The 23,777-nt window shown below is 45.6% G+C and overlaps 1 protein-coding gene and 1 pseudogene across 1 annotated transcript in view; one reads left to right on the forward strand and one right to left on the reverse strand.

Moving 5' to 3' along the window:
* LOC146186980 (uncharacterized) overlaps positions 1–23,777 on the forward strand; it is a 114,109-nt gene that overhangs the window by 75,602 nt on the left and 14,730 nt on the right. The gene's annotated exons all lie outside the window — the stretch shown is intronic.
* LOC146186983 (uncharacterized) lies at positions 22,447–23,226 on the reverse strand (annotated as a pseudogene).

Consider the following 23,777-nt stretch of genomic DNA (forward strand, 5'->3'; position numbering starts at 1 on the left):
ATCGACGCACGGAACTTTTATCAGTGGGGGTCGGGAAAGCAGCTACGGCAGCCGTCTTCTCTGGATCAGGGCTAATTCCCTCAGCACTCACGACGTGACCCAGGAACTTGAGCTGTTGGAATGCAAAGTGGCATTTTTCTGGTTTTAGTGAGAGTCCGGCCCCGCGGATGGCATTTAGCACGGCCGTCAATCGTTTGAGGTGCTCTTCGTAGGTCGCAGAGAAAATGACAATGTCGTCAAGGTAGACGAGGCACGTCTGCCATTTCAGGCCGGCTAGGACAGTGTCCATCATTCTTTGAAAGGTTGCGGGAGCGGAACACAAACCGAAGGGAAGCACCTTAAATTCGTACAGTCCGCCAGGAGTAATGAATGCGGTTTTCTCTCGATCACGTTCATCGACTTCGATCTGCCAGTACCCACTGCGTAGATAGAGCGATGAAAAGTATCGGGCGTGGTGAAGTCGGTCGAACGAGTCATCGATTCGAGGCAATGGATAGACGTCCTTTTTCGTAATTTTGTAAAGCCTCCTATAGTCGACGCAGAATCTTAGTGCTCCGTCCTTTTTAGCGACCAGCATAACTGGTGAGGCCCATGGACTTGTGGACGGCTGGATCACATCATCGCGGAGCATTTCATCAACTTGCGCCCGAATAGCCTCTCGTTCTTTCGGTGATACTCGGTAGGGGTGTTGGCGGATAGGGCGCTCGGTGGGATCAACTATAATTCGATGTTTGGTTACTGACGTCTGTTTCACTTTGGAAGTGACGGCAAAGCAGTCACGGTAAGTGTCCTGAATTGCTTGAAGGCGGCGTTTCTGGGTAAGAGACAAAGCTGGGTTCACGTCAGTTTGAACAGTATGTCCAGTGCTCTCGGGATGCTTCTCGTTGGCCAGCGAAAGGGCGCAATGGGCGGATGGCGCACTGACTTCGTCAAAATAAGCGATAGCTGTACCTTGTGGTAAATGGCGGTATTCGGCACTAAAGTTCGTTAAAAGTAGTTCAGTTCGTTTATTTCTCAAGGCAAAGATCCTCCGAGCGACGCAGACTTGTAGGCTCAACAATAAATTCACGTTCGTTTATGCGAGGCCTTGCAAGGCGGGGGGGTTGTCGCACTGCACTGTAACAAACAAGCTGGTGCGTGGAGGTAGAGTGACATGGTCGTCGCACACTCAAATTGGCCTGTCTGTGTAGTCGTCGCTGTGCTGTCTGTACTCGTCGGAAATTGGCGGTGAGTGGAGAAAGTCACCATGAAGTCACGGAGGTCGATAACTGCGTCGTTTTCTCTAAGAAAATCAAGGCCGAGAATCAGGTCCTTGGAGCACTCTGCTAGCACAACAAAGCAACACGAGAAAGTTACGTGGTGAATCTCGACGCGAGCGGTGCACACTCCGAGCGGCGTTACCACATGCCCTCCGGCTGTCCTTATCGGGGCTCCGTGCCAAGGAGTCAAGACTTTTCGCAGAATGGTAGCAAGGCCATGACTCATAACACAAAAATCAGCACCGGTATCTACAAGGGCAGTCATGTTGTGGTTATCAACGACGATCGGTATCTCGGCGGAATGCAGCTCACCGTCAACAAAGTGCGGCGTGTCAGGGATCGTCGGGCTGACGGGTCGTTCGTTGCGTCGAATTACGGCGTCGAAGGTAAGCTTCTGTGATCGTCGGGAGCTCGTGGGACTCGTTGGTGGTGCGGTGCGTCGATTGGGGGCGTCGGAAGAAAGCTTCGGCGATCGTCGAAAAGTGGTCGGATTGTTCGTCGGAGCGAAGGGTCGGAGGTCGGTCTGTGTGATCGAATCGGTGAGCGGAGGATGTTGGTCGTAGTGTCCATCGACGGCGGCCCTACCCGCGAGGGTCGCCGTCTTCAGTTTTCCCGGTGCGGACTGCCTGAGGAAAGAACGGCGGCTGGTGGAAAACTGTCTCGGCGGTGGTGACCTGGACTGGCGTCGCTGGAGGGACGCAGGTGGGACGTGGTCGCTGAGGTATTGGTCGATGTCCCGAGGTCGTTCGCCATAGCGCGGCCGAGGGGCATCCGGGGAAAATCCGCGCAAGCCCATTCGACGGTACGGGCAGTGGCGCAGAACGTGACCGGCTTCGCCGCAGTGAAAGCACAAAGGCAGATTGTTCGGCGTGCGCCACGCGTGTGCTTTGCGAACGGGTGGTCGAGCTTCAGGAACACCAGTCGAAACTGGATATTGGGGTGAAGGACGAGCGGGAGGAGCAGGGTTGCAGGGTGCAAATGGTTCAGGCGCAGGGGTACGCAACACGTCGCTGTACGTCATGATCTGTGGCGCAGGCGGCTGGGGCGACGGTACTGATGGTACTGCTTGGCGGAGCTCTTCGCGCACAATATCCGAGATGCCCCCAACACGTGGATGTTGTTCGACAGAGGGCAGCTTTTGCAGCTCTTCGCGCACGATGCTTCGGATAAGTTCGCGAAGGGCTTCCCTGTCGTTTCCGACCATTGGTAAGCGGAAGTCTACGGCAGCGATGTTCGCAGAGCAATCAAAATGTACAAATCGCTGATTCAAGGCACGCTCGATGCTTGTTGCTTCTTTCGTAAAATCAGCAACAGTACGTGGAGGGTCACGTACAAGGCCAACGAACAGCTGCTCCTTGACGCCTTGCATAAAGTAGCGCACCTTCTTTACCTCCGACATGGACGGATCCGCCCGGTTGAAAAGGCGAGTCATTTCTTCCACAAACAAGGCGACGCTTTCATTAGGCCGCTGTGCTCGGGTCTGTAGAGCGAGTTCGGCCATCTCTTTTCTTGTATCGTTGCCGAATGTTGCGAGCAGCTGCCGCCGGAAATCCTGCCAGGTGGAAATGGTAGCCTCATGGTTTTCGAACCACATCTTGGCGGCGTCTTCTAGTGATTGTGCAATTTTCTTTCCTCGTCCCACGCATTAAACACAGCGACCCGGTCGTAGCTGGTCAGCCAGTCCTCAACGTCTTCGAACTTGTCGTCATGAAACGGCGTGATCATACGTGGAGTATGGCAGATCAGCTGCTGGGCACTCACGGGAAGCTGTGTGGTGGTCTGAATGGCCACTGTAGTCATCGTGGTTCGCGGTGGGGAAACAAGAGGACCACACTCGGGTGCTAAGCCTCGCAAGCGACGGCTCGCCTTGTGCACAGGTGTCGTGTCCACGGTGTGTAGATGGGCGTAGGGGGCAGCCAGAGGCTCTTCGTACATGGGATCTACCCAGAAGCTCCACCAAAAATGTCACAGAAGCCAGTGAAACTGGTTCAGCAGGTTTACTAGTACTAAGCGAAAGCACCGGCAAGATCAGGCACGGAACCGACTGGCGGGCGAGCACCGTGAGCGAAGAAGACGAGCGCGTGCCAGTCTCCCGAGCTCGCCACATGGCGGCGCCAGTAGGATAACATTGCGGCAATATGACTTTTAAAAGACGACGCCAAAGATGATAACTGGTCTCACAAGCGCGAGCCTGGAAGAGAAGGAAGTTTGAGGGACACTGGTGGAGGTGCTGGGTAGAGGCCTAGACCCGTAGTACAACTGTCTGTCGAGCGACTCTTAAAACGCCGAAGTTCATCAGGTCTCCCAAGCCATGGCACATCCCAGCCTTACGCCGGTAACTCTTCAGAACACCAAGGTGCCAGAGTGTTGTCGCGGAGATGTGTGTTGAAGATGTGGAGGACTGGCTTGACCAGTTTGAGCGAGGGTCCAAGATTAATCATTGGAGCGCAGGTCACAAGCTTTGCAATGTTTATTTTGCCCTTCAGGATAATGCTAGAACGTGGTTTGAAAACCACAAGGCTATATTATCCACATGGAATAACCTCCACCGCCAGCTCGTAGACACCTTTGCAAAAACTGATCGACGAGACAATGAACTGCGCCTGCTTGAAGTGCGCGTCCAGAAGCCGAATGAGAGCGAAGGCTATGTTTGCAGAAGGCGTGGCTCGCCTTTTTCGCCGTGCCGACCCTGATATGAGTGAGCCAAGAAAACTACGGCATCCCATGCACAGTGTCAAAGAGCAGGTGTTTGCCGGCTTGGTACGCAACCCACCTAAAACTGAGTGAGTTCATTAAGACGCTACGGCTATTATCGAGCCCTCCAAGATCGGTGCCGCCAGTACACCGACCTGTCAGCTGTGCCCCGACGGCTGCGGCGGCGCTGACTGCAACAGGAAGGATCAATGTGCAAGACGCCCGTAACCATCGTCCTTGTGAGTCTGAGTTTGTCTTCAGAAGGGGACCGTCTTTTCGACCTCACAAATCAATTTCGAGACTGCTTTGCTTCCGAATCGCGGATCGGCCAAACGCCCTTGACAAGACATCGAATCATCAAGGATGACTCGATTCGCCCGATTCGACAAAATCCTTACCGTGTAGCTCCGATAGAACCTGAAGCCATTCAGCGCCAGGAGGCCCAAAATGCTTTAGAGACGTTATCCAGCCGTCACAGAGCTCCTGGGCTTACCGTAGTACTCGTTAAAAAGAAGGACGGCAGCATACTATTTTGCATAGACTACCGCAAGCTCAATCAAGTAACTGAAAAAGACGTGTACCCCTTCCTCGCATCGACGATTCCCTTGATCGCCTACGAAATGCACGTTACTTCTCATCAATGGACTTGAGAAGCGAATATTGGCAGATAGAAGTAGACGAGAGAGATAGGGAGAAGACAGCATTCGTCACTCCCGACGGATTGTACGTGTTTAAGGTCGCTCCGTTCGGTTTATGCTCGGCACCAGCAACATTTCAGAGGCTGATGGACACTGTGCTCTCGGGACTTAGGTGGCAAACATGTCTGGTGTACCTCGACGACGTAATTGTGTTTTCGGCCACATTTCAAATTTGAAGAGCATCTACGCCGTTTGCTAGCTGTTTCAGGCAATACGAACTGCGGGCCTCACACTAAAACCCGAGAAGTGCCACTTCGGTTACGAGGAGCTGCGGTTCTTAGGTCACGTCGTTAGCCGAGAAGGTGACAGGCCTGATTCTGAAAAGCTTTCCGCAGTCACCAAGTTCCCAACACCTATGCACAAAAGGACATTGCGGTGCTTCCTGGGTCTTTGCGCCTATTACCGCCGGCTTATTGCTCGCTTCTAACGAATTGCCTGGCCATTAACTTCACTGACGCGTGACAATGCTGTCTTTCGCTGGGGTGAAGAATAGCAACAAGCTTTTAATGAGCTTCGGAGGCATTTACAGACACCACCTGTCCTGGCGCACTTCGATGACGAAGCCCCTACACTGCTTCATATGGATGCCAGCAAAGTGGGCTTAGGTGCTGTGCTGGTGCAGTGCCAGGATGGTGTGGAAAAAGTAATAGCTTATGCCAGCCGGACCCTATCTAAAGCAGAACCGAACTACTCGGCAACCGAAAAAGATTGCCTTGCAGTGGTATGGGCGGTTATTAAGTTCCGCCCTTATTTGTACGCTCGCCCCTATCAAGTCATTAGCGACCATCACTCTCTCTGTTGGCTGAAGAATCTAAAGGACCCCTCAGGGAGACTCGCGTGTTGGAGCCTTCGATTGCAGGAATTCGATATTGCAGTTATTTACAAATCTGGAAAGAAGCACACAGATGCTGACTGCCTTTATGACCGATGAAGACACTGCGTTTTTAGGTGTCAAAGATGACGCAACGCTTTCCCAACAGCAGCGAGAAGACCAGGAATTGCTCCCTCTTACTCATGTCTTGCAGAAGCGAACTACGGTTGTGCCTAAGAGTTTCGCCTGAGTAATCTCTTCATTCTTTATTAACTTCTGCCCTGGCGGAACAGTCTACTCGTCGTCCCATCTGCTCTCCGCAGTGACGTTTTGCAAGCGTGTCGCGACGAACCAACCGCCGGTCACGTAGGCTACACCCGCACGTTGACTAGAGTCCAGCACGGATACTGCTGGCCAAAACTGCTGGCGACAGTGAAACACTATGTACGTACGTGCATCGACTGCCAGCGCCGTAAATCACCCCCTGTAAAACCAGCTGGCCTACTCCACCCTCTTCAAGTACCAACGACACCTTTTAAGCAAATTGGCATGGACCTCCTGGGACCATTTCCGACGTCCACAGCCGAGAATAAATGGACAATTGTCGCCACCAGAGATGATCAAGCTTCCCAGACGAGGACCCTTTGTCGAAACATTGGCTTGACTTCCAAACTCAGACACAGCCTTGTTCAGTGCTCTTTAATACTGGGTGTCCATCTTAATTCTCTTGTTCTACCATGGGTCCTTACACTCTAAGAAAAAAAGGTGTGATCTTACCCCTTTAGGGGGGTAAGTCCACTGACGCACTGGGGAGCCCCTTTGGGTGCAAAGTTACACCCTCGACGGGGGCTTAAGTGTAGGTGGTGTAAAGTTTACCCTGCAAAGAGGGTAACGTTATGCCATGTGGTTAAGTGCAAGTATATGCTTCTGGGGAGTAACGTTGCCCTCTCTCAGAAGGACTAAAGGTTAGGCCATGAAAGTGCAAAAATATGCTCTAAAATCTGGTGCATGTTTGCCCCCAGCTGGAATAAGCTTATGCTTAATCCTAAGGCGTAAACTTACTTTCACAGGGTCTGTATTTATGCCAGCGTAATGAGCTTACTACAGCACCCCGTGAGTGCATCTTTGCACCCTATGAATAGGCGTAACTTTGCACTTTTACGTTCATATGTATGCTTCGTTTGGAAGGGTAATATTACCACCCAGAGGAATAAAATAAATCCGTACAATAGTATGTTTTTACACCCTTTTAGGGTAACGTAGTTTTCCATCAAAGGGCACATTTGCGCCCTTTTAAATATACTCTAGGTGCACACTGGTACGCTAGTAATTTGAAAACTACCACACTTCGACTGATTGTGCAATCACAAGACGTCGCCGCTATCGAAGCGATACGAGACATTCATTTTTTTTTATTTGCAATGCAAGCGACCCCGTTTGGCATATGTGTGGTAATGCTGCCTCCGCTGAAATATTAGACAGCCTTAACATACGCCCTATACAAAAGAAAAACGTTTGGTGAAAAGGTGTATGATGTCTTCGTCAGCCGGTCAAAGACGCCCTCGCTTCTGCAATGTTGGTTTCTTCGTGCCAGAGCGACATATTGTGACGGGCCATATAGCCATTGAGGGTGCAGTTTGCACACCGATATTAGTGCATGAGGACGGAAGGCAGGGTTTTACTTTTTATTGCGTTTGAAAATGGCAGGATAACCGAGCAGTCTTTTGTCATCGTCGTGGTTGAATCCATACTCCGAAGGAACCTTTGTGAGAGAAAAATGAGATGGTGAGGGAGTACACACATTCAAAATGGATACACATGCAAGCGATGGAAACACCTCGGCGACTAAACTGCGGCGACGTGGCAAAAAAAAAGAAAATGGAAGCGTGTTGAAACCGCGTCGCGGCTGCAGATACAGCAAGCGCTTTCTCTTGCATGGGAAACATTTTTCCAGCACCGCACTCTTGTGTCCGCCAAGCGAGGAACGTCTGACGGGGCGGGTTACCGAGGATCGCTCCTATTTTTTCTGCACAAATTCTTTCGCAATAGTGGTGCCGGCCTATTTTCCAAGTAGTATAGTTAAGCGCGGGGCTACTTTCAGCTAGCATGTGTAGGGATGCTTGAGGCATCTGTGGACGCACCCTGATGTACCTTCCACCTGCACTTGACCTTCCACCTGCACTTGACCATCCATGACAGCCCTGCATTCAACTACTGCACTACTGCTCAGAAAATAAGCCCACTCAACTATAGTGAAAAAAATTTGCTGGAAATATTCTCGGGAACATCGGAAAGCCGTCCCGTCAAAGATACTTCACCTGGTGGTCACAAGAGGGGTGCGCCACTGAGAAAAAGACCGTTATTGTGCAGCAGGCCAGGGCGTCGATAACTGGAAAATCGTGGAAAATCACGCTCAGAAATCTCCATTTTCGCAAGCATGGTCATCAAACATGGTAGATGAGGGGGCTTTGTGCAATCGCAGGAAGCTACTGCAAAAATGTCCATTATGAGACATGAAATTAACCTGCACGAACTGGCCTAAAGTGCAAAGCTGTGCGCATTATTCTGTTAAGCGGTTTTACTGCAGGAGAGAGGATATGGCCAGATAAATCTTGGAGGACATGTCCCAAAACTAGACCAAACTTAGGTGTGCCTAAATAACAGTGCAATGAACAAGGAAACACGCAGAAGAATGGACGGACACAGGCGCTAACAACCGAAATTTTAACATATATTAACATGCATAAAGGTGTGAAGCCAAGGAATCGCCCTGGCTCCACCTCTTTATGCGTGTTTATGTTTTGCTCGGTAATAAAATTTCAGTTGTTCTTCGTCTCACAAGTTATCTGTAACACTGAAAAAAGCAGAGGAACCCTAGAATTGTGCTCCTATACTGTTATTCCCGCCAATTTGGTGGCGAGAGCCGCGTAGGAGCACAATTTGCCTATTGTAGTGCGCGTGATCCTGCTGCAAGCATCTTGTGAGACGAAGTAGTCAGCGCCAGTGTCCATCCATTCTGTGTGTTTCCGTGTTGTTCCTTGCGCTGTTCTTTAAGAATGCAGTACCGACTAGCCCGGCATCTCGCACTTGCAAACTTAGATAACCACGAATATTGATTACGTAAGTGCAATAAGAAGTAAATTGTTGCGAGTTTAGTTGACCACCAAATTAGCTTGATTAACCGATTAACCTGTATCCTGATCTAAGCAACTGCAACTTGAAACCATCTCAATAATACAAAAAGCTGTTTTAAAACTTCTGGCTCACCTTCGCTGAAACACATGGTATACGTATGGGGGGTCACTCAAATGCAGTCACACCTGCTGATCATAGAGATTGGGACCACTCGAACCTCGGACTCAGCACTGTGCTCACTATTGCGACGCATGCTGAATAAATGAGTACCGGCTTAAACCCACAATAAGGGCAGCAAGAAGTTTGAAAAATGAAACTTACAAGCACCATGCGCCGTTTTACGTTGACCGCTGCCGCCGAACCTGCTGCGGTCGACCATCATTGGCATGCGTCATGGAGTCCGAAGCTGGTCTTCGTGACACGGCGCCACCGCAGCAGCAACCTTTCAAGTTCATACTTGTTCTCACCGCTGACCCAGGGAATCTTTTATCGTGCCCTCTCCTCCGCTGCTGCTTTTGGGCAGCCCAAGACTGTTGCAGCACTAGAAGATGCGTACCTCTTGCTTTATCCAAGCTCCATGTCGTCGCTGATTGCAGAGTCTTCGTGAGCGGTGCCCTTAACAGCATTCTGCCGCGTCAGTTAATTTAAGATTACGTCTTTACAGGAGGTAGTTCCTTGCAGTGACAACAAAGGACTTTGCTCGCACATATCTATTTGCATGTTGAGTATGATGCAAATATTTACAACTCAAGGGCAGTGCAGTACATAGGCATAAGACTGAGACCGCTCGATGCTTCCGCGTCCGAACAGGACATCGCTTCTGCTGGAATGACTCGTGACCCCACGGAGCCTTGAGAGGAGGTGTGTCCACAGCCACCACGTGCTCGCCGTCGAAAAGAGGCACGCATTTTGGGCTCACTGGGCCCTGCCATATTGTTCACAATGAACAGTCTTGTGTACCCCGCTTAGGCACTGTGGAAGCTACAGCCAAACTGGTTTCCGAAAGTCCGGCGAAAAATGACTTCACGCTGTGAAGAAAAGAGTTCCGGGGAGCAGCAGGTTCTTCTGATTGTTCCTTACCCTGCCTCCGTCATTGGCGCTGAGATTCAGTGTCCAAAATTCCAATATTCACTGGAGGGGCAAGCTTATATGGACAGAAGAGCGTGCGTCACCTTTGCGCTGTGTCATATGGCGAGCGAAGGAATCAATGCCCAGTTTCCTGAATTCTCGGAACTAGAAAGGATAAGTGACCGCGTGCAAGTGTCGCAGGCTGTACGTGGCTCCGCAGGTCTTTTGTAAGTTTTCCACTCAACTTATGCTCGAAGGTATCGTGTCGCACAATGCTGCTGCAAGCACGTGTGTGCTGCATTGAAAAACGCGAAGCGCATGGTGTGCGGCGTGGCGGGAAACATGCATGCGTCGTGTTTCATCACAAAAGCGCCCGAGAAGCGATGATTGCAACCACCCGACAGTGTGGTGCAGCAAGTACGAAACACGTAGAAGCACTGCGAAAAGAAAGAGCCCTGGTAAACTAGGAACAATAGAGATAGCTTTTGGGGCAGTTTGTGCACCTTAAAATTGTAACAAAATAGGGGTACCAGCTGAAACAAAAGACGCAAAGGACGGATATAGAACCTGCTGAAGTCGGAGCGAATAAAAAAATTATGAATGATGGCATGCCAAAATAACGTCTCCTGCAATATTAATAAAGAGCACGACGACACGGTGTACGCATTCTCTTTTCTTCGCCTTCCAAACTGATTAGCGTATCCTTGAAAATTGAAAAAAAAAGGAATGAAGAAGGGAGCATTGTGTAGAACAGTAAAATCAAGCAAATGAAAACCTTGGTCGAGGCAAGACGAGTTATTTACCGCATTCAGAAGACCCGTAGAAAAGTGCGTTTATAGGACAGACAGGCAGGTAGGTGCCTTAACTGCGTTTGCAGAAACATAAGAACTCTCTAAAAGAAGAGACCCAGGAATATACAGGGCGTTGTACAATTACCAGCGCGCTGTAGATGCTCCTCCCAGCTAAACCGCAAAATCCTCGCAGCTCAAACTTCGCGCAGAAATGGCATTTCGCCGTTAGTATTTTTAATACTAAATTTTTTTTGAAGAACTTGCTTGCTTCGGTCAGATGAAGTGGAATATTCCCATTATATGCGGCGGCGGGGATGCAAGACAAGCCACTGCCTCAGCGATAGCACCGGCATCGCCGCCGCATACGATGGGAACATCCGAATTCTGATCGAATCAGGCAAGAACCGTACCATCGACAAAATGCCATTTCTGCCCGAAATTTGAGCTGCGAGGATTCCATGGTTTAGCTGAGAGAAGCATTCTACGGCACGCCGGTAATTGTGCAACGCGCTCTATTTGGCAGTTCATTGCAGCAGGAGCAACGAGATGAAAAAAAAAAAAAAAAACGTACCGACGTTCGAGCGTGTCATCATTTTGTAGAAGGAAAGGAACGGACGAGGTGTGTGTGTGTGCATATATATATATATATATATACACATGCATACGTGTGTGTGTGCGTCCATTTGTAAACTAAGAATATCCGACTGACATGCCTTCTGCGGTACGGTAAATGAGGGTGAAGAAAACCTTATTTTAAGTGTAGCTGGTCGCATTTAACAAAAAAAAAACGAGTAGAAAACAACAACTTCTGATGAAATTTGTCCTCGAGTGACCCAGCTTTCAGCTGCCCATCAGCCTGCCTCTAGTTAACGCTATAAAATAAATAATCTAAAGCCAGGATGACACCAAAGCTGTAGACGCGATGTCGCCTTTAAAACGGAGTTTTCATTCTGCGAATGCTTGCCGTTAAGAGACGCAGAGTTTGGCAGTGTGATTAACGCCTTTAGTTGGCTTGATTTGGGGGAACGGTAGGCGCTGTATATGTCTCACTCGGTGAACGCAGAACTTAAAAATGAAAATCATAAAACCGGAGGTAAAGCCGCCCAAATATTTAACTGGCGTGCGCATGACGACCTCCTTTTCTGTGCTCCTGCGCCTTAATGCGGACAATACTTGCCAGAAGATCAAGATTACGCAAGAGCTTGGTGAGCGCTTTCTTATATACTTGGACTTTTCGCAGGTTAGCTGCTCTGTAACGCTCAGAATCACAGAAAGTGCGGCCGTCACAAAAGTCAGTTCAGATTTTGGCAGCTGTACATATGTCGTCGGTTCGAATCTCCGACGCAAACTAACCTTCAACATGACTAGAAAATAGATGCTAAATGTGACGCGAAAAGGGTATGACACCACACTGAAAGCTGTATAAAGAATCGGTTTTATCACGATTTCAATATAAATCAGAGCATATATTTTTCCACGAGTTGCGAGTTTCGGCGGCGACCATGGCAATGGCGATGCCTTTTCGACCGAACGAGCTTTATGCGTTTCAGGTAAAATCGAATGTGTGCATAATTTTGTTGCTAAACACTCCCCTCCCCCCTCCCCAGCATTTCTTTCTCTCTTTTCTTTTAATCCACCTTCCTTCTTCCCCTTACGGTGTGGTTCAGGATTCTACCAAGAAATGTGACAGATACTGTTGCCTTTTCTTTTTTTTAAGAAGCTTAGAAAATACGTTTGCACAACGGCCCGTGACTGTTCGCTGTGCAGTCGGAGCGGCTCCACTAAGCCTGAAACAGGCTGTGTACTGCCAGAGCATTACTCCCACAAGCAAAACAAAAAGTATCTGCTGTTTCATTACAATTTAGAAGCAGTTTTGCAGTCATGACGTCACCCCACAGAAACCACGACACACCTGCAGCTTGCATTTAGTGACCGGGGAGAGGTAAACATGGAGAGGGACCCAAACCGCGCGCGAGAAAAACGGTGGCGAAGGTGGCACGAAAGGCGTCTCTCTCTGAAAGCGACCGTGCAGGAACGAGACATGATGGGACAGAATGCTGCACGAGCGCCCCATCGTGACATGTGCCCAAACTAATCACACGGCCGTCTAAGGGGCACGAACACACACACAAACACACAAATGCTGGTAGAGAGGGTAAGTAGGGTTACAGTAGGGTGCAAGTTTTCTAAGAGGGGGTAAGTGAATAAGGACCTGCTTCCAGCAGGTGCAAAGTTACCCCCAAGGCCTTCTAAAGGGGGTAAATGACCATGCTATGCCCTTTTTACCCCTTTCGCACACCCTTTTTTCTTAGAGTGTAGTTGGAGGCTACTAACACGCCTCATTTATTTATAACTGATCCCTAGTCTCAATGAGCCAAAAGCATAAAACAAGAACATCAGATGTGACAAGGCAAAATAAGAACGCAAACATAGTCGATTGCTTGTAATTTTAGTATTAATGGGACAAATGTTTTTACAATGTGCAGTTTGAAATAATGTGAATGTTTTACAGCTGATGTGATCATTTGTGACAGCCACAACATAATCATGCCGAGTCAGCATGGTTTTAGAAATATATTTTCAACAGAAACTGCATTGCTAACACAAAAAGAGCTAATTTTAGAGTCTTTTGAGCACAAAATTCTGACTCTTCGCATATTCGTCGATTTTTCAAAAGCATTCGATCGCATCAATCACAAAATAATGTTGGCTACACTCGAACACTGTGGTTTCCTCGGACAGTTTCTTCATATATTACAGTCCTATTTAAGTTCTCGATCACAACAAGTCAAAATAAACAATGACTTATCAGATGTCAAGCACGTGGTTTCTGGTGTTCCGCAAGGTAGTATCTTGGGACCGTTGCTGTTTCTTCTTTACATCAATGACGTTGTCCGTATCAATAATCTGCCAACTTTTGTTATTTATGCTGACGACACCAGTTTATTTTTCAAAGCTGCCCAATTGGTAGATCTTGAGAAACAAGCCTCAAAATGCCTACAGTCGCTTCTAGAATGGTCTCAAAACAATCTTTTAAACATAAACACTGAAAAAACCGAAGCTGTGCTGTTCAGGCCTCGAAACAAGTTGACAAACATGCCACCACTCTGTTTAAAGATCGGTGCGTCACGCATCCAAACGGTATCGGCGGTAAAATGCTTGGGCGTTATTTTCAACGAGAATTTGAGTTGGAATGATCATGTTGATATGGCGGTCAACAAGCTGTCAAAAGTTGTCGGTATCTTGTGTCGATTGAAATATTTTATGCCGAAGCGTATTAAGGAAATATTGTATAATGCATTATTGATATAAACAGCGCGAACACGAAAACAAGGGACAAGAAACAAGAAAGCCACAGTACATGCGCTGACTCACAACTAAGCCTAAGCTGTTTACTCCAAGGCCCAGAAAAACAAACATGAAGAAAACGAAACAGTCACGTGAAAAAACCCCTGGGTTCACCTGCTGCATAAAAATTACTTTAAAAAATCGCTTAAAAAAGACACCTCTTTGCTTGAAAGAGCAAGAGACGTCTTGCTGACACACTTATTGTCCGTTGAAATAAAATACGCTTCCACTATCTCTCTTCTTACCTTATCTTTGTGGCGATATAAAATCTTAACACTGTCAAACTTAGGAGTGCACTTCTTCTTCTCCTTCTTCATTATTTCACATGACTGGCAATGGGATACCAGAAACGTTTTGTCCTTTCCAATTTTCAAGTTGTTACAGTGTTACAGCAAGACGTCTCTTGCTCTTTCAAGCAGAGAGGTGTCTTTTTTAAGTGATTTTTTAAAGTAATTTTTATGCAGCAGGTGAACCCAGGGGTTTTTCCACGTGACTGTTTTGTTTTCTTCATGTTTGTTTTTCTGGGCCTTGGAGTAAACAGCTTAGGCTTAGTTGTGAGTCAGCGCATGTACTGTGGCTTTCTTGTTTCTTGTCCCTTGTTTTCGTGTTCGCGCTGTTTATACCAATAATGAATAAGTACCAACTCGCCCAACAAAGTATCTTGGTAAGCCATATTGTATAATGCTTTGTTTTCTTCTATTGTTAAGTATTGCTATTTGGTGTGGGGTACCACGATGTTTACTAATATTAACCGCTTATACTTCCTTCAAAAGAAAGCTGTTCGAAATGTTATGAATGCTCCCCGACTTGGACACACTGAACCAATTTTCAATGAACTTCGAATTATCCGCTTGCCACAATTATACGAAACTTTGCTCTTGCAGCGGTATGAAATCGGTGTTCACAATAACAACTGCCTGGTGATAAAACTCTCAGGATTGCAACGCAGAGAGTCAATATACACAGCACCAACGACACCCAAATGGCTTGTACCTAAGATCCGCACAAATTATGGCTACAAAATGCTGAGCTACACTCTCGCACATCAATTAAATAAACAGTCTGAACAAATGTATAGATAATGAAAAATCGGTTGTTTTATGCTTGTTCTTGTTTCTAAAATTGGTATTATACTATGTAGAACTGCAAAGCCTCTGTAGGGTGCGTCGGCCTCGTCAAGCCTTTTTACTGGCTTTTTGCCGGCGCACCCAACATCCTCAATGTTAAATAAACATTATTCTTATTCTTCTTATTCTTATTCTTATAAAATCGCAGCGTTATGGATATTGGTAGGCAAGAACTCTAATTATACAATTATGAAACAAAATTATGTTATGATGCATCTACTCGTTCATTGTAGCACAGTATATAAATTGTGAAAGAACTGTATCAGCGTTTTGCTCACATGAACGTACCAGTCTACCTTATGTGAGCATATCTGTTCACAGCATGGTAAAGGACACGTACTGATGGTAAAAAATTCAGACAAATTAATAAAGCCCAGTGCCTCGTGTACTGGGTGATTTTAACATGATCGCAAGAAAGATGCTGTTCTGGACAAAATCCAGTGTTGTCAGCAATGTTATTGAAAAAAACACGGGCATGGCGCTAGCAGGTGGTAGCTGGCAGGTCACATGGCCGCATTGGTTAGTTGGTGGGTTGTGGGTCATCACGAGACCACGCAACATATCATGAGCTACAAACTAGGTGCTTCGCCTTCAAGATGTGAAGGCGGTATGGAAATCGAGCCTTGCAGAACCCTCGAGGGGTGAGTAAAACACGATACTAATGGGCCACACAGGAACATCCATAAGGCTTAGGTAAATGGAGGCTTTATAGATATCTATGTTGGATTGTCTTTCATGTCATAGGACGCCTGCATGATGATAAATATGTGCAACAACGGAAATATTTAAAAGACGAGAGATTAAGCAAACAGCTAAATGGACATATGCAAATGAGGATCCAAGAAAGCCGAGGACTGTGAAGGCATTAAAAATATTGCATCGTACTCTTGAAGGAGACGCCTGCTTCTGGGAAAGAGAGCCATGGCTAGCCTTGACCGCCTAGTAAATAGCAGAGACATTACACTGCCAACCAAGATCCGTATAACTCGTTCTATGGTCTTTCCAGTTGTGATGTATGGATGCGAGAGTTGCACTGTGAAGAAGGCTGACCGCCGAAGAATTGACGCGTTTGAATTGTGGTGCTGGCGGAGACTCTTGAGAGTTGCTTGGACTGCCAGAAGATCAAATCAGTCGATATTGTCGACCATAGACCCTGACTGCTCATTGGAGGGTCAAACTCTAAAGTTAAAGCTCAGCTACTTTGGTCATCTGATGAGAAGAGAGGAGTCGCCGGAGAAAGATTTGATGTTTGGAAAGGTTGAGGGTCACCGGAGAAGGGGTAGGCAGCGAACGCGATGGTTAGATGGCATCCTCGAGGCGCTGCAGATGAAGTTATGTGATGGTAGGACGAATAGTCGGACAAGACTGAACTGAACTGAACACTTGAAGGCGGAGCTTACATGCTACCTGCTCTTTCACCTCATCTGTTCTTGCAGTCTTTAGAGCTGTGTCTAGCGCATGGGTTTATTTTAGATATTGTGAAAAGTGCTTCAATTACTATGAAAGACAATATTTCTATGCAGTCTGTGCACAGTTTTTGCAGAAAGACCGATAATGTAAATACTTTACCTTGATATGCTTAGACAATTAAATTAACTGATCAACATTTATTTTTTAAGCAAAACTATTGCATTATTGAAGGCTGTTAAAAGAAAACCTAAGCTCCATTTTTAAGTTTTCTTAATTGGCAGTCTGCTTCGAATCACTGAAAACGAAAAATACTCTTTTGACAGCTGAATGAGTCAGCTAGCCAGTATTGTGCGTTCATGAAATGGCACCTGTATATGTATCGGTTATGCATTCCTTTCGCATATTTGATGAATTTAAATTTATTTATTATGGTTTTGCTTACATTACATATATCAACATTATATAAATATCCACTGCGGCAGAGCCAATTCAAGAATCTTTAAATGTAGATTTTTGACTGTTGGTTTCTTGAACCGCGCTGCCAATAAAAAAAAATTGAAACAGGGCTCACCTTTGATGTTAATATAATAATGTTTCCCAGTATTGTTTTTCAAAACGAAAAATAAAATTGGCTAGGTGATTTTAGGTAACTGATTAATTATCAAGCTCATGTCATGCAGAGCATGTCTGCCTTGGTGTAAAACCTACCAGGACAGGCCAGGCAGGCATATGTGAAACAGAAAAGATTACCCAGTATGCTGCTATCACCAGTATGATTTTGCTACTTTTGTATAAATATACTAACTGCAGCAAATGCTCTTACACTTTAAAAAAGAATTACACTACAATGAAAGCATGACGAGTATTGTCTCATAAAGCAGATCACACGTCTAATACAAAATGCTCCATATATGAACTGAATATACCTGTGCAAGACATTGTTATTTTTTCAAAACAATGTTGCCATTGAAAATTAGGGAAACGTGACTACAACCCACACACTAAGAAAAATCTACTAAAGTACGCACCCATTCAACCTCCTGAATATATGGTAATTTCTCCACAGCGGTGAATACTGGTATATGTGCGAAGCCTTTTATTCGGGCAGCGTGGGTTAGTTGCAGCCGGCATTGCATTTCTAACCGGTCGATGTTTGGTCGTGTTCAGTGCGCGGACAGGCAAGCCTCATGTTGAGTGATACTGTACTCGCCTTCTGTGCTCACGACAAGGCCCTGTGCCTGTAAAATTGAAATTAATGTAATAGAAAATAAACCAATTTGGCAAGTATCACAGAGACATATCAAAACTTTGCCAACAGTTCCTCGCCGCATGTTATGTCACGTCATCTTCTGCACTCTTGCGCTGCTCTGTTCGTCCAAACTTCTTCCTGCTGAGCGTTACCCGGTCTGTTGTCAGCTTGCGTCGTTCGTTCTTAAATATTTGCCTGAGAAGGACAGCCCATGAATCCTGGAAATTTGAATCAAAGCAAAGTACTCTTACACTGTGTATGATATCATCTGGTAAAGTGCTCTCCTCCTGGTAAAGTGCTCTCATCACCATAACTGGTAGCAGCCAGTTTCCTTTTGAAAACTTACATGTCCACTTCCACAGTTGTCACGAATTTGTGGGCAGCGCTTGATTAGTTCCATCCCAACTTTCTGATACAGTTTTCTTGATTGGTAGCTGTTGAAAGGGTTTTGCACATAAAAATACAGTACTCAATATAAGAAAGGAGCTAACTGGTATTGCAGCTAAACAACTAGGCTCTAAATGTGACATTATAATGGTACAACAGTCGCCTATTTGAACAGCCTTCTTTTCGAATGACATAATAAAACCTTAGAATCCACTCCTAAATTGCACTCCTGTCTATTTTTTAAAGTGCTAGGTTTAAGTATCAGTATATTGTGAAATATATACCCTGCATCGCTGGACGTTAAAGAAGCAACGATCAACAACAATGACATAGAAGACAAAGTGGTAGCAACGTTTTCTAGAAGAAGGTTGACTCTGCTGTGCTTGTGTGCTGTGTTATCCTGGACTAACCTTCGTGCACTAAAATTGCCACTTATCAATATCTAAGGCACGGAACAATGCTCGAACTTTGAGCAGACTGCTGGCCATGTAGTTGGTGTCATGTTTAAGAAAGCACATATGAATAACAGAGTAAAATTAAACTCGTACTGTGTGCTTCACCCTTTCTTGAAAGAGGATATCAACAACCCTGATAGTCACATATGATCCAAGCCGGCTTTCTCCCATCATCGATGAGTCCAAGAAACTGATCTCTGGCAGCACAAAGTCTTGGCCATCATCATCTTCCGAGATAAACAAAAAGAGAAAGAAAAAGCAAGTGCAGTTTCACTGATGTATAAGGCAATGTGATAGTTTTGCAAGCCAGAGGTGGGAAAAATGCTGTATTGATGATTTACGACAATAAAACACAGCAAGAAAACGGGATAAGAAAGATTGTATTTAAATATGTATAATAATTTATTATGCATGGCCGGTTGAGGCTATTCTCCAAGAATATACCCAGGACCGCGTGGGCCGTCCAATAATGCAGCGTCTTTGCCAAAAGGAACCAGGCTGCGTGTTGCGCTTCTCAGTCGGGTAGCAGAGAATTCGTAACACTTCTGAAGCTGTAAATCTGTGCAAAGTAAAGACGAGCTCCTGTTCTCCCTTCTCAACACGTTATGATCATTTGGGAAGCCACGTTGGCTTTATAATGTAAGTTAGAAGCAAATCATGCAGCCTGGTTATTTTTGGCAAAGACTGTACGTGAAATGCAGAGCGATTCATGCTTCCTGAAATAAATTCAGAGCACCCTATTATAGCCTTTTAGCCTACTTTGGATGTTAAACCAACACCACAAATGTCGTATACGTACATAGAAAAAAGCGGGTGTGTGTTAAATGCTATATAGAACACGTACTTTTTCTCGTTCAATACTTCGAACTGTACTTCATCGATTACGAATTATGAACTGGACATGACTTTTCTTTAATGGCCGGCAGTTCATTCAGTACAATGAAAGTGGTTGGCAAAAGGGCGGTGTAGAAAAGCAGCAACACTTCCGAATATAGACCACGCATGCAAATTCATAATGCAAATACTGCTGCAAGTAATGCAAGTACTTTGGCAATGTATTTTGTCCCTCGGAACAGTAAGGTGTGTTCCAGAAACACTGGTGCAACAGTGAAGTCGTTCCCAGTTCGGAACAGATCGAGTGTACCAAGTGAACAATTATGGTTTTCATATTCATGGTTTAGTGTATCAACCAAGCAAATACATCAACAAAGCACAACAATAAAAATGCATGTCGCAGACAGCACAAAGAGTAGCGCTTTTAAGCGGGCTGATCATCTCAATGGTCACAGCAGAGGCATGGAAACGGCTTGAAATGCCTACCACAAAACATCACCAGATAAGAAACATGTACAGAAAACAAAGCTATGGCAGCTGAAAATTGAAATAAAAATGTCATGAAAGTAGGTGCATCAAGACACACATGAAGCATAGAGCACTGGGATTACTCTTCACATTTCAAATATTGGGCAGAAAGATTTTCAATGCAATGGTCCAGGCAGCTTTCGCATCAACAAACATGCACAGGAGCCGCAGAGCATACATTGTGACTGTGTGCAACCTCCAGACCTGCATCTGCGCAGCAACCAGAATTTGAGGGAATTGTGATCCACCTAAAGGATGCACAGAGTACAGCTTACAGTGAGGCTGAATGACGTTAATGCAGCAGTAAAAAGTCTTATGAACATTTCTCACCACAGCATGGTACCTTAAGATACAGCCATCTCATCATCTCGTATAGTCTTACACCTGGAACAGAATAAAATATCTAAGGCTACCCGCCTGGGCTTACGCTATTCAAACTGTCGCGTTGACCCTTTGGCTATCTCCGAAGCCCTCAAAAACATCATCTCATACGACACCCCTTAGCAGCATCGCTGATAAGACGAGTATTGATAGAACACTTATACACAATATTTATTCGTTTCCCTTCAGGCCTCAGAAGATTAATAATGACCACTTGTCACAATTTCCTAGCCTGCCTGCGTTTATTCAAGGCATTGAAATGGCATTTTCGAGAGGAGAAAAGAGGGATTAGCATTTTTGTGGTTAGCAGTTTCCAAACAACTACACCTTCCATACCGTGTAAAAAAATGCATTCTGTTGAAGGAAAATTGAAGTTAGCAATCTCATTTGTTTGGCTAACAAGTTTGATGAAATCAGCTGCCATAGAATGGCAGTAAATGATTTATAATTCCTGCCACACCTGCTACAGTGCAACGCGGCACGTACGGGTGTACACAAGGGAGTTAGACCTGTACACCTGGTGCAGAAAAAACATCAAGGTTGCCCTCCGGGGCTCGCGTGCCCGAGCCGCGTTTTGAATTTTCGAGCTGTCCCTTCGGCTATGCTCTGAAGACCTCACCGAGGCCATCTCGATTGACATCCCAAAACACCATCGCGTTTAATAATTATGCTGATGGAAAATTTTCACATTGTATTTGTTTGTTTCCTTTCATGACTGAAAAGGCTAATAAGGACCACTTATCACGATTCCTAAGGTCACATGCTTGTGGTGCTGTCTATGTGCATGCTGATCTGTGTCCTGTAACCTCCTGCCTTTTTTTTTTGTTGTGTACTGTTTTTTTAGAAAAGTAGTGAGCACTCTTGTACACTGGGCTGTATTAGAGCTGCTTGGTATGTTATTGCATTGAAAGTTACGGGAAATCCTGTCTGGAAAAGACGATGACCGTCTCATGATCAAATTTAAACCTTCAGGATAAAATTCAACCCCTTGTAGGGAGCCTGCATGCCAAAGCTGCAGAGAACTAATTGATGGAAGATTGTGAAAATTTCTATTTGACATGTAGCACTCTTGGTACTAGTTACCAGCGCCTTTCCATTCATGATGAACGAGTAAGAGCTGCCACAAACACCAGGAAAAGGTTCCATATAATGGATTAAGTATCAATGTCCTGTGAGTGCTAGTTGATTTGCACAGGTGGTGTATGAATCACCCGCCGCCTGTTACTGTACCTGGACGTGGGAAAGGCATATGTGATAAGTGTCATACGAGGAGATAAATTAGAACATGGGAGATTAAACGTCCGCTCCTTCACTATCTAATAAAACTTTCTTACCACTGAACCGAAAATTTATTGAAATATCAAATATGCTGTTTCAGATTTATGCAAAAGTAGGCCTGTAAGACGTACCACAGAACTTAAGATAAATTGAAATCTCAAACAAGAATAGAACAAAGAAATTGCACGATAACTTCGCTCTTAAGACTGGTTATAACACACAAGACAGATGATCCGCGCTTCCTTGGGCCAGACGTATAAGAGTCGGCTAATGGATTATGGCTCCATAAAAGAAAAGCAGCAGCTGCTATGTTATACGGTACTACGTAATGTTACCAGCTGCTAGCCAAAACACCAGCCTTAACAATACATAGCATACACTCTAAAGTAGTTCAATAGGTTTGAATGTGACCAGCTGCAAACCCAAATACCAGCCTGAAAGATGCGTAGCAGACACTGCAAAATATCTCACAACCTGTCGACAAATTCCGCCAATAGTTTGGAATGTTTGTTTTCAAGTATTCTGCTGTGCTTGTTTTGTTGCTTCGCGCTTATTGGCTTCATTATGAAGTTCAACATTCCTTCTGCGTGTGTACTAGTGAAGTCTCACCCTGATGAGTAGGGCAAAGAAATCATCATAAACGTCATCACCACATACAGTCAAGAGATTTTTCCCCCTTGGCGTGAAACATACACAGACCATGCCCAACATACTCTTTCCTAAATTACCAGAAGTTGATTCAAAGAAAACCTGTTCACAGACATTGATGAATGCTACAAAAGAAGGTGCAGGAACTGACAGGCTGCCAAAGTCATCTTCACCACGTTTTTTCACACATCAGTACAAGAGCAGCTAGCTCTGACTGGAAAATACTGCATTCTCTTGCCTTAATGCATACTTGTCAGACTCTGTAGTACACATGTGGCCATTCATATATTTAGAAGCAAGCCATCCAGCGAAGTAGACAATGTTGTTCTCAGTTATTGCAGATAGATAATCATTGGGCGACACTTCTACGGCAAGCGCATAGATGCAGCAGGTGTAAAAAGTGGAGAAGCAGGAGTAGAAAAAGAAGCTGGGAGAGTCATCAAATGAGTTGACATGTCTTCGGCACAGTTGCTGCTTTCTGACAATTTGAAAAGGTTGCTGACTAAAAGGTACCTAAATGCTGCTTGAAACTGTTGGCAAGACGAATTGCTGTTCGCTCCCGACTTTGACCAAACAATTACAAATGTATTTTCAAGCGCATCCTGGTTCAGATGTCTGGTTAGGAGGTATTCCAAACAATACTGAGAAGCCAAAAGGTTCCACAACATCAACAAATCCCTCATAGTATGAGAGAAGCCACGGAAGCAAGGAGGCTGCCATGCTCAGCCTACAGCTTCAGTATTCTAAAAAACTGCAATACAGTCTTCCAAGAACTCTTTGTCGTTAGACCCTGCACACATCGCAGAGGCGCAAGGTGACTTTCCATACATTCGAGATATGTTTAGGCAGTCAAAGAGTCTATCTATCCTCTCAACAAACATCGCTGTTTGGATAGCGTCTGCTGGCAACTGATCAAATGTAGCCAAAGTGGCAGCAGCACAGTGGTTGCTGAATGCCTCCGCTGCAGATTCGCACATATCTTTGAAGTAAAAGTCAAATTAAATTTCCGGTCGCTCAACTTTGGAATACACCGAATTTACATTTCTTATCCCTCTCGTAGGCCTGTCGTATGTAGGAACTTTTGATTGTGTCAGTGCCAATTCGGAAGTCATACTTGGAAACCATATCGCTCAAGCACTTCAGCAATGCAGAGCATCAAAAATGAAGAAAAGTGGTACACGATTGATGTTTAGGTATGGGTTCTGAGGTACTATGAGATTCGAAAACACAGATACATTTTGATTTCCCAGATCTCAAACTACAGCTACAGGTTTTAAGCCAGCTTCAACCAGTATTTTGCAGCACTGGAAAAGACGTCCACGCAGAACGCTTGCAGGTGATGCTTTATCTGCAAAGAAGTAGCCAAGAGGCTGCTTCCAGGGTGTGCATCATCCTTTCGCCATGAACACAAGATCCTTATTGCAAGATTCCGCCCTTGTGCTGTATTATATTCTTCAAGGCCTTCAAATCTGTCTGATGACAGTTTCTTTACAACATGCATCTCATCAAACATTATAGTGCGAGGCCTGTCTTTCTGCTGAAAAGACGCTGCTCGTCTCAATCAACTAAAAAAAATGTCGGGATAAAATGCCACCCTCAGCGGTATACGCGAAAGCCAGAGCTGCAGGTACCTAACCGGTGGAAGCTTTAGCAGTTGCGCCAGTACCTATAACCTT

Source organism: Amblyomma maculatum, chromosome 6 (assembly GCF_055883805.1).
Source record: "Amblyomma maculatum isolate TAMU_Amacu chromosome 6, ASM5588380v1, whole genome shotgun sequence".
Lineage (NCBI taxonomy): Eukaryota > Metazoa > Arthropoda > Arachnida > Ixodida > Ixodidae > Amblyomma > Amblyomma maculatum.